This window comes from Notothenia rossii, assembly GCF_949606895.1.
Source record: "Notothenia rossii genome assembly, chromosome: 7".
Taxonomy (NCBI): Eukaryota; Metazoa; Chordata; class Actinopteri; order Perciformes; family Nototheniidae; genus Notothenia; species Notothenia rossii.
In genome coordinates this window covers 22,043,928-22,055,260 of record NC_136905.1, presented here as the reverse complement: position 1 = coordinate 22,055,260, position 11,333 = coordinate 22,043,928, and the positions used below count along the sequence as shown (strand labels likewise).

Genomic DNA, 11,333 nt, shown 5'->3' with positions numbered 1-11,333 from the left:
TATCTTCTTAATTACAGTGAAAAGATGCAGTTTTGGTTGTTTATTTAATAAAATGATAATTATTTCAAATCAAGTGATAGCAGTAGTTACTGCCTTGTGCTGATAGTGGCTTGTGAATATAGGTGACTGCTAACTGATTTACTCATTGTTTGCCATAGCTTAAAGGCACCTTGTGAAGTTTTTGACCACTGGTAGCACCATTGATCGTTGTGGTATCCTCTATTTGTTTGTGTGTACTTGCACAAGGATGCATATGAAAGCACACAAACCCACAGGTGGCATGATACACACTCCTTACAATGTGATCACAACATTTGTCAGGAACGAGCTGATAAACTAAAATGCATCACACGGTAGACCAGGGAAAGTCGGTAACCAGCTTTATTATAACTAGTTTCCACAGAAAAGTTCTGGTGTAAGACAAACCGGCAGACAGTAGGCAAAGGGCTGGTCGGGGACAGGCGAAGGTTCCAGGAGTAGGCAAGACGGGAGACGCAGGTACAGGAGGCAGGGTCAGGGAGCAGGCGAGGCAGAATCGTCCGGGTACAGGCAGGGTCAGAAAACACTAACAGGCGAAGCAGGCTGGTTAGGCAAGGTCGAAACCGGGAGAGCAATCTGGGAAGTAATGCTGGAAAGAACTGCATGTTGTGAAGTACGATCATGGCACTGAGGTGAGAGTGAAGGGGGCCTATAAACTGGTGGAGCTAATGGGTGTAACAAAGTGTGAAAGAGACAGGGTGTGACTACCAGGTGACTAATGGCGCATTTCCACTGCAGCGAGTAGCCACGTTTAAGCGTCCTTAATCTTCCTCAAGCGGCCAAGCCAGTTTTTGGTGGCCTTTCCATATAGCGTAGCACCGGCTAGCGGGTACTTTTTCCCTCTTTTTCCGGCCCCAGAAAAACCGTGGTTCTACCAGGCCAGGGCCAGGGCTGAACTAGTGACGTCAACACTCTCGACTGCTGATTGGTCAGAGAGAATCGTCACAAGATCGCGCGAGACATAATCCCTAGCGTCGCATATATATCTAGAAGCAAGCTTGCAGCATTTTTTTGAACGGAGGAGCTACAAAAATGGCAACGTCAAATCGACCGAGGAGGTGACAACGTTCCTACATCTCATTGGGGATGATAAAATCCAGCGGGAGCTCGACGGAACCACTCGAAATGTGAAAAAAAAGCCGATCGCCCCGCCTACACTGCGTTGCTACCCCATGTCCTAAACTGTAATGCAAATGCACCACGGCCTCGGACGGCTAGCGAGGCAGCCTGAGCGAGGACGCTTAGGGACGCTTAAACGGGGCTACCCCGCTGCAGTGGAAATGTGCCATAAGGTGACTGCGAAATGCTAATGCAGAAAATAGGTGAGTGAGGGAGCAGACAGTGACAATATTTAACCGATACCCAGGTGGCAGTAACAAATCAATATTTGCAGACAGGGAAGACGAAGACTGCAAGCTAGCAAACAATGCATGTGATTAAAAAGTGTTATCAAACCCTTTTTTCACATCTTTCATGAGGAAGGAAGAAGCGTTTAACGGAGTATACAAGTCTTAGAAAGAACACCTTTCAGATGTTGGTGATCACCTGTTGGGATGAGTGTTTTTTTCTTTCTCCTTCATTAATGCTTTTTAAATTAAAGTTCATATAAAACAATATAACTCAGAAACAACATGAATTATTTATACTTCAAATATTTTTCAGGCTTAAAAAAAGGAGTATTAAATGATTCCAACTTGCTTTTAGTCGATGCCCCTACTGTGCACACGTAACAATACCATCGGAGCCATTCTCCCATTTGATCTTAAATCTGTTTTTCAGTGCAGAAAAGCATCAGTGACCCCCGATCATTGTTGAATAAGAGCGTTGCAATTGGGTTTAAAATATTTTGTAAAGGTGTTTTTCTTTCTGCTCGATGCAATGTACAAGTGGTTAGATTGAAGAGCTTTAAACTATTATATGTCGTTCTGTGGTTTGTTCAGCTGATATTCCCAGATCCATGTCCAGAAATGCTGAACCCTGAACAATTGTTTCTATGAAGCTACAAAAAAATGCTTTTCAAAAGTAACATGCCTGTTGATTTTAGCTTATTATAGGCATACTCTACAGTGAAACATGAACCACTTCCTATTCCTATTCTTCAATCAGGAGAGACTTATTTGATGTAACAACATATATTTATTGCCCAGAATACACAGAGGTAATAGTTTTTGCCGATTAGACCCCGTTGTGCAGGAGTATCATTTGGGCAGAGAAAACCCGAGACGATACCCCCCCCCCACCCATGGGGTCCAGACACTATGGTGATCGAGGCTAGAAGGAATTGATGAAGAGAGAGCAGATTGAAAGGTTTGACGATGTTCTATGATTGACTTGTGGGAATAGAAACGAAAGTGATGGTTTAGCTGTGGAGGTGAGCATAGTAAGATGGAAATACGTCAATGACAGGGTATAAAGACGGCCTTCCAGATTGAACCGGCGCTGAGCTTCATTACTAAAGAGTGGCTATGTTTCTTCTTCTATTCAACTGTTGCTGAGAGGTATCTCTGTCTCTTTCTGCCCTGTAAATGTCTGGTTGAACCATTTCACAGAGTTTTGTTCTCCATGTTAAAGGTCCCCTATCATACTGTTTTTCATCAATATATTATAGTTCTCCGTTACATACAAAACATGTCTCTGAAGTGTTGTAGAATCCCATAAACCCCTCTGTTTCAGCCCTGTTTCAAAAGTACTGATTCTGTGTCTGTTACTTTAGATGAAAATAAGGAGCCACTCCCCACGACCCTCTGAGAGATATTTGGTTAAAAAGAACACAATGGTGCTCTGGAAGGAGATTCAGGTGATAAGGGGGGGGGGGGGTGGGGACACACACACACATCATAAAGTGGCCGACATCTGATCAGCTCATTTATTTGTATATAAATGGATCAGGACAAAAAGTGAGCGAATCTTTTTTCCTGAAACTTTCAGAATCTCTTTACAAAGAGGTGACACATGTTCATGTATAAAAGACATGAAAAAGTGGATTTTGCATAATAGGTGACCTTTAACATCAACTTGTTACCTTTCATACAAAGTAACATATTTGATAAGAGGAGTTTCTACATCCTCATGAAAAAGCGTTATTGCTATTAAGAAATTTCAATTTAAACAAATCCTGCAATATTTAAAAGTAAGTGAGCTATTCTCAAGGATCTGCTTCCGCCATTCGAGTGGGAGCCATGGTGCTTAAATGTTGAAGCTTAATCAATCCACCTGAGTTACACCGACATGTATTCTTACAATTAGGTATGGCAGTTTAATTAATCAATGTTACAACAGTATCTTAGGTAACAGAAGCTTTACAGCTAATTTCCCAGCCTGTTTTGATAAGACTGCAGTGGCACACTTCTCTACCTCATGACAGACCTCTGCAGGAGTGTTTGCATCTCTTAGAGCACCAAGGTGACTTCTGCTGTGTGCTGCTATGCTGAATGCAACCCTGTGATAAGATAAGAGAGGGGCATAGAGTTACTGCCCGAGAGATACAAGCTAAATAGGAACAAGCTTAGTAAGCACAGCACTCCTATCTAATGCCTGTGTGAGAATGTACTGTGGTGTCAGTCTATTCATAGGTATGAGACGGTCTCCTCGTGTCTATCTGAGAACTGCATCGGAAACAGACGTTGAACGTTACGTCAGTCAAAAGTGTCAACATTATGCACATGAACTCACATGATTTGTTCACAGTTATTATCGCAAGTAACATTGGGGGCTTTTGGATTAGAAGCAAGAAATAAGAGGGATATAGACACAAGTTTGTATCTCTTTGCCATGAAATTGAAGGAAAGGGACTGTATGAAATGCAAAAAGCTTTATTTTGATTAACTTTTGAACCTCCCACATCCTGCATAAAAAACTGCAACCCCAATATCCGTTTTCCTGCACAGAATGGGAGTTATGATGATACAACAAAATAACTCTGTGGCTTTTGAAAATGTCTTTATACTTGATATATATATATATATATTTTCCCATTGAAAAATGTTGTTTGGAAAATGTCCTAACAAGCAAAGTAACAAATCATCTGGTTTATAATACATACAATGTTCCAGTAGCTAAGCAAATTAATGCCAAACATAACTTAGAGCTGAAGATCGTATTTTTATGTTTCTTATTTGACCAACTTTGGTTCATGTATGGCAGGCTTTGTGTGTAACAGGAATATTTACTAAGGCCAGCATTAGCATCCAACAGATAAGAGACAAAACCGGAAATGAGTGACGGAATAGAGCAGGCTGAATAAGATCTTAACAACACTGTTACCTCTGCTGTGTGTGCAAAATAAAAAATTGGCTAAAAGAACTGGGCACATGCAGGCACAGAAATGAAATATGTATGAAACAAATATAGCTTTCTCCCAAAACTGAGACTATCTTACATGCAGACATAATACAAATTATAATAGCCTCCCCCCTCTTTTAACCCTACTTCCCCAGTTTCCAACTTTAATGCATTCCTTAACAGTGGTGGTACACGCCCACAAACAAGTACAAAAAGTAATAAACTGTATCTTCAGTTAAGTACATAAACTATTGGTTGTGTTTTCCAAAGTACCACTCAGTACAAAGTATTTTCACACGTGGGTGTGAGTCAGATGGGGTTTTCTGAGGCGGTGTGATACTAATGATGCAACTAGTATGGAAATGATTGTTTTTTCAAGATGGTGTCATAGCTCACTAATATGGCATGTAAGAAATCCCTGCTTCAAACCACAAACTAGAGAGATGGCAAGAACCAAATTTAATCCATGAACAATAATTCAAGGGTGAAGGGAGGTTTGATGTTTCACCACCCTCCACTAATCGGACTCCTTGCACACTGCATTTTCTACAGGAAATCAAAAAGTGAATGTTGCCATGCTTACAGTAGCCTCCTAATGCTCAGAAAACAGAGTTTGTATAATGAAAGATTTAAAGAGGTTTCATCTGTAGACCCCATGGATGTCCCTGAAATCAAAACTGAAAGGCCATAAAGTCATTGTACAGAAAAGCAGCACTGCTCGCAGTAAAGTTTGATTTTGTTGCCTCTGTGGCCAAAAGTCATTTTCGGCCAAGCAGCAGGAGGTGATTGATACAATGGCCGCTCTCGGACAGAACACCTTATCTCCTGCATGACAGCAAATGTATTTCTCAACATTGCCAGCAAATATAGCAGAAATGTTTCAGAGGGTAAGGTGCAGTGTGTGGGCAGTCAATAAGCCATCTCGAACTGAACCAGAACATCCTTTAAAGATGAAACATATTGTTCTAGCTGTGAACGCCTTGTCGCCTGCGATTGGAAGAAAATACACATTAGTGTGTACCTGCGGGAGTGTAAGTGTAGATTGGTAGTAGCTAAAAAGACTACACTGACAGCCTGTTATTAATTCAATGAATTACATGAAAAGCAGGCCACCCAGGTGCCGAAGTGTAATTTGATCGTGTTGAAGGGTGTACTCCGATTCTCACCACACTGTAAAAAAAACAATGTTTTCCCCCCAAAAAATTTACAGTTTCTTATTGTATTTCCTAATTACAGGAAATCATATTAAAATTACAAGAATAAACAGTTTATTGAAATGTGTGATGTGTTTTTAACAAAAACTGTAGAAATTGAATACATTATTTTTCTGTTTTTTAGCAGTTTTTAAATGCGAATTTAACAAAACCAACCGTAAAAATGAAAAATAAAAAATGATTTTCTGTTTGCAAAATTAGCTGCATTTTCTGTCATTTTACTAAAAAATACTTTTGTTATGGCTATATATCACTGTCAAATACATAACAATACTGTTAATACTCATTTAAAAAATGTATAATTGCAAGAAAATATATGAGTAAAGAAAGATTTTTTTGTAATTTTGCTTAATTTAACCACAACTTTACATTGATAAACTGAAAAAACACAGGTATTGAATATCCTATTAAAGTAAAAGAAAACTACATTTTGCCACATTATGACTTGTCTTACTTTGAGGATTGAATTGTTAAATATGTGAATTTCAGGTTATAAAAACTGTGTAAAACCATAGAGTTAAATGCAACAAAAAAAAAAGTTGACTGTTATTAACATTTTGGGTGAGAATTCCTACCAGAGCACAATACAGATATACAATGATGCTATAACCCACAAGTAACAGCCATAGACTGTGGGTTATATAGGAGACATTTGTCTATGCCATCTTAAACTAGCTCATAGCTGTCAGCATTCACTGCAGGCAAACCTAATGTGACCATTCACTTATGATTTCTAAGTAGAAGAAGAAGAAGAAGAAGAAGAAGAAGAAGAAGAAGATATACTTTATTAATCTCTCAGAGGGAAATGTCTTCCACTCTGTTGTGTTTAAACACATTACACACACAGGGAGGATATACAAGCACTAACAGACAGAGTTCGGTGCATTAACATTGACCTGCTGATGTTTTTCAACACAAGAAAAAGCTGTGTCAATTTCTGACATCATTTAGCTTTTCACAGATGATCAGATATGTGATCTGTAGTGATTGCTACAACTGCACCATGTTTGTTAGGAAAGTAGCTTTTAGAAATGTATCAATGGACTGAAATGTGTGACTTTAACTAAATATTTAAAACAGAGTGATTGGCAGACAGTATGCAAAAAACATATTGAGTTTCACTGTAAGTGAAAAATGAAAGGATCTAGAACTTAAATAACATTAGCATCTACCCCTAGGCCTTATCACACTAGCGTACAATTTAGCCCATAACATTGAACATGCTAGCAAGCACTAACAACCAGACTCTGAATATCAAAACCTTGTTAGCAGTTAGTGCTACCACTACGCTAAATTGGTATTAGCATTGCAATAACAGTAAAACAAACAACCTATGTTGTCCTTTTAGACGTCTAATAATATCAAACTATTCAAGTCCCTCATATTGAAAGAATAGGCCTTTACCAAAGCATGTTGACAAAGCTAGTAACTACAGCGAAATACCTTTAAAATCCAAGTCAATTAACTTAAAAATGTATTGTGATAATGTCCCACACAGCTAGTTGGTTACATCAATCTACAGTGGTGCCGCGAATGAATGTCATGAATGATTTCAGGCAGCAGTTGAAGGTTAAGTACCTAAATTCACTTCTTAATCCATTTGCTATGGCTACAACTGCCTCGTGGAACAACAACGTTTTATTTTCTGATTGTTTAATATAGGAATGCATCTTTGTCTTTCACACTTTGCTTCTGTATATCTCCCATCTGACTTTATTGTGAGCTTGTGTTTTCAAAAAGTTAATTGAGCATGTTTTATGAGACTGAACAGTCTCATAGGGTATTGGACTCTCTTCACCAAGGTAGGTGCAGAATAGGTTTCTCAAAAATAAAGCAATCAAGAATAATATACAGTTTATAAATATATACAGACACACACATATATGCACGCATATATATATGCATATATATATATATATATATACATATACATGTGTCCAATGCAATGCACATATTTTTTCATTCTTGAATATACTATAATATACTTACTTCTATTCGTTTAATATATATATTTATTTTGAAATTTGGAAATAATCCAGTACTGAGATATTCTTGGAAATTAAATGAGAATCCATAAAACAGCGGATGTTTGGATTCTGGTTACGGCCGACCAGCTATTTGGAGTGGAATGCAGCCCATCCACGGTAGACAGCCCAAAACAGTAATCGAACGCGCCACTTCCGGCTGACAGTGGCTGAGGATCATAGGTAATGCACTAATGCAGCTTTCCGCTGCTATCCAAAACTGACCTCCGTCTTCGCTAAAGAAATGTTTTTTATAACGCTCTAAAACGCATTCTCATTGGACACATTACGTGCCAGTGATCATAAAACCAATCAATCTCACAGATTTCGGGGAGGCCCCCCCTCTCCAGCAATGGATGGATCTGATTGGCAGATTCAAATGAAAGTGCGTTGCGTCTGTCTGTTGATGATGGGATTATGGCGCCGTCAAAGAGAAAGCATTCATCAGGTGCTTCGAAACGGAAAAAGAAACGAGAGGAAAATACAGCACGAGAGTCAGGTATTTGTGTGAGGGTTAGCATTTATAACTATTTTAAATTGAAATAATTCTGCATGTACACTACAAGTAGTCTAGTTGCTTAATCCGTAGGTCCCGTCTCTCGGCACTACAACAGCTAAATTAGCTAACGTTAGCTAAATTAGCTATGTTAGTTCCCTTGTTATGCAGTGTATAACCGGTCCGCAGCTTTGTGAACATCCAATTCAGTAAGATTTTCGATGTTACAGTCAACTGAAGTCAACCCAAAACAGCCAAAAATAGCGGACTTTTTGATCGCTAACATTTTTAGCATAAGTCATTGAAGTTTAACATAGCGGAAATTAGCATCGCGGCTATCGGAAATGTTCTGACTTTTCACATGTCATTTTATTCAGCTTAGTTATTTATTCAGTTATTTAATTTATGGTACCTACTGCTAATTGCACTATGCGTATTGTTGTATATTAATAGCTCACGACAGGCCGTGGTATATGCTCATTATATCACAGCTAAGGGGCGTGGTTCGGCCCGACGCAAATAAGTACCTTATACAACCCCACTTTAAACACCCAAACTATCCCTTTATGATGTGACATTTCTATACTGTCAACATTAGGAAACACTTAAGAAAGAAAATAAAGCTGCAGGAGCTAATAATTCCTAAAATACAATTGGCCATGTAAAAGAAATATTAACAATCTGCACCAAATATTTTTGCAGCATATTACTGCCTCAACATCAGTTATCGCTCAGAACTGGGAGCTACCCTGGAGTTCTTGCAGATCTCCAAGATCTCTGCAAGACTTGCATTGTAATTATTAAGGCATTCCATCTTAAACCCCAGAGTAGAGGATTGTGCACATTTCTGACACACGATAAGTGCTCCTGACAATACAAGATAATCGAAATAAAAAGATTATTGTGCTGCATTCTGTTTCGCATTATGCTCTCGTTTTGTCTTGGGTTGTAAATTCAGCGTACCCCTTTGCTTTGCAGTGGTGTGCTGGCTCCTCCCTGAAGACCCAAACTCACTCTTAGCCAATCGGTGGTATGTTTACTTCAGCTCAATGAAAATTATGGAAAGAGGGCCCTTTGTCGACAACAAAAGAAAACCAATTCAGTTATTTGGAAAACAGAATTGTTTTCAAGGAGTCCTATTGAATAGGGATTCAGGTAGGACTATAGGGGAAGGTTTCACTCGGAGAGACATACACTTTAGAGTGTCGGTAGGAACACACAAGATTCTTGGTAGCGGTTGATTTCCTTAACTTATTAATATCAACACAACAGCACAGTAATACAGCCATGGAGCAGGTTTAGTGTATATGTGTTGTCTATAACAGAAAAACACACAAGTGTAATTACAATCTTGTACTTGTACCACCAAGTAAAGGCTTAGCGTGAGTGTCAGCACCTGATGACAATGGAATCTGACGAGGAAGATGCAACTATTTCTTGCACCGAAATGGGATGGGCACCGGAACCTGGTATTATTGCAGTTAACAAACACATTAAAACTTATTTCCGTTAACTACGATGCTTTTACACCGCTCACTCTGCTCACTCTGCTACTGACACGCACCTCATCTGCCCCAGTTACACACAAACCTCTTAAGATGGCACTCGTAGCTACCCACATTCAAATGATCTTCAAGTGACGCTTGCTCCTGTTTACAGACCTGCTGCGATACTGTCCAGTGTGATAGTGATGCCAAGTGACGACTTTATATAACAAAACTCTATTCAAACCAATGGTTTACATGTACAGATATGATCATAACAGTTAATGAAAAGTACATTTAAGAGTAGCATTGCCCTTTGACTTCAAGCTGTATAACTGTAAAGACAATGAATGGCTGTATCATCCACAGAATTTGTAATTAAACACTAAATGTAAGTGTACTTCTGTCTTAACAGGTGCCTATTCAAGATCAATCCGGACAAGGGGACTAAAGTGAAGAGGAAGGAATAAAAACAGCACTCGATAAAGGTGCATTCATTCATTACAAACATTTCTAACTTTGAATGGAGAGAGTAGAAACACACACACATAGTCATGTACACAGACATGCACACGGACACACATAACTGGTAGATTTCTCTAGTGTTTATAATTGTTATCTTTTGAACAAAATGTTGATTTTTTTTGGGCTATTGTTACATTTTTCATTGCCGGTCTATTCTGCTTTATTATTACTTTAAATATATTTTATTTAATATTTTTGTGATGTATATTATTATTTTCAATAATATATTGTGTATATATACATGTATATATCTGTGATTTTCTTCTACAAAACATCTGACAGTTAATGCAAACTTGGGCTTTTGCAAAGTAAAATTACATGTTTTCTTTGTGTTTGACATGTAAATGGTCTTTTTAGATTTTGTGAAGTTTGCTGACGACACAACCGTCAGCCTGATCACCGACGGCGACGAGACGGCGTACAGAGAGGTCGCAAACCTGACATCTTGGTGCCAGGATAACAACCTCCATCTCAACGTCAGCAAAACCAAGGAGCTGGTTGTGTATGGCGTTATATTTGTGCCTCTATCCTGAGCACGCAATGAAACATGTTGCGCATAGAAAATGCGATTGAGCGCACACTTGAACATTTTTGAGCACAGAGAAATATATTTTCTTTCATAAAACTCCTGCTCCGTGCGCAAGCAGACCGCTGCACGCGCTCTCTCTCCCCCGCTCGCTCGACCTCTCCACCCTGTGCGCGCTCAGCTTTGCCTGTGCTCGCTCAAGTTGTCACAGCGTTACAAATGTGCCACAAAACCAACCAATCGGAGAACTCGAGAAGGTCAATTGTGATTGGCTGGTCGTCTCCAATCATATCTTGTATCTGAGATGAGAGAGGGATTTTCGGTTGCCATCAGGCTGTTGACGTTCTTATTACACATCCGTCGTTGACATTACAGGACATGACAGACTCGAATGAAGAGAATAGCACACCACAGTGTCAGGTGAGTTATACATTTCTAGTTTTCTGATATCACGTTATTGTTTGCAATGCCTGAGTTTGCTAGCCGGCAACATAGCTATAGGGGTAGTTTAAGCAAACAGCTAACAAACCGTAGCCTACATGTACGCCATGAACCCTTCTGTATTGATTACTTGCTGTAAGCATTAGAGGTGGCAGAATGACAAACATGTTTCTCTCTCTATCACAATTTTGGGTTGACCAGAACCTGGACCAACTTCTGTTTCCTGTTCTACAATGGGCATAGAGCTTGCGTTAATTTTCAACCGGACAACTAAACAGATTAGGCTAGGACCGGATAAAGTTA

The 11,333-nt window shown here is 39.2% G+C and overlaps 1 long non-coding RNA gene across 1 annotated transcript; it reads left to right on the top strand.

Moving 5' to 3' along the window:
- The first annotated feature begins 7,747 nt into the window (after positions 1–7,747).
- Positions 7,748–10,997, top strand: LOC307013863. Its single transcript, XR_013801094.1, has 3 exons — positions 7,748–8,057; positions 9,954–10,026; positions 10,421–10,997. It is a non-coding gene; the product is annotated as an uncharacterized lncRNA (long non-coding RNA).
- The last annotated feature ends 336 nt before the right edge of the window (positions 10,998–11,333 follow it).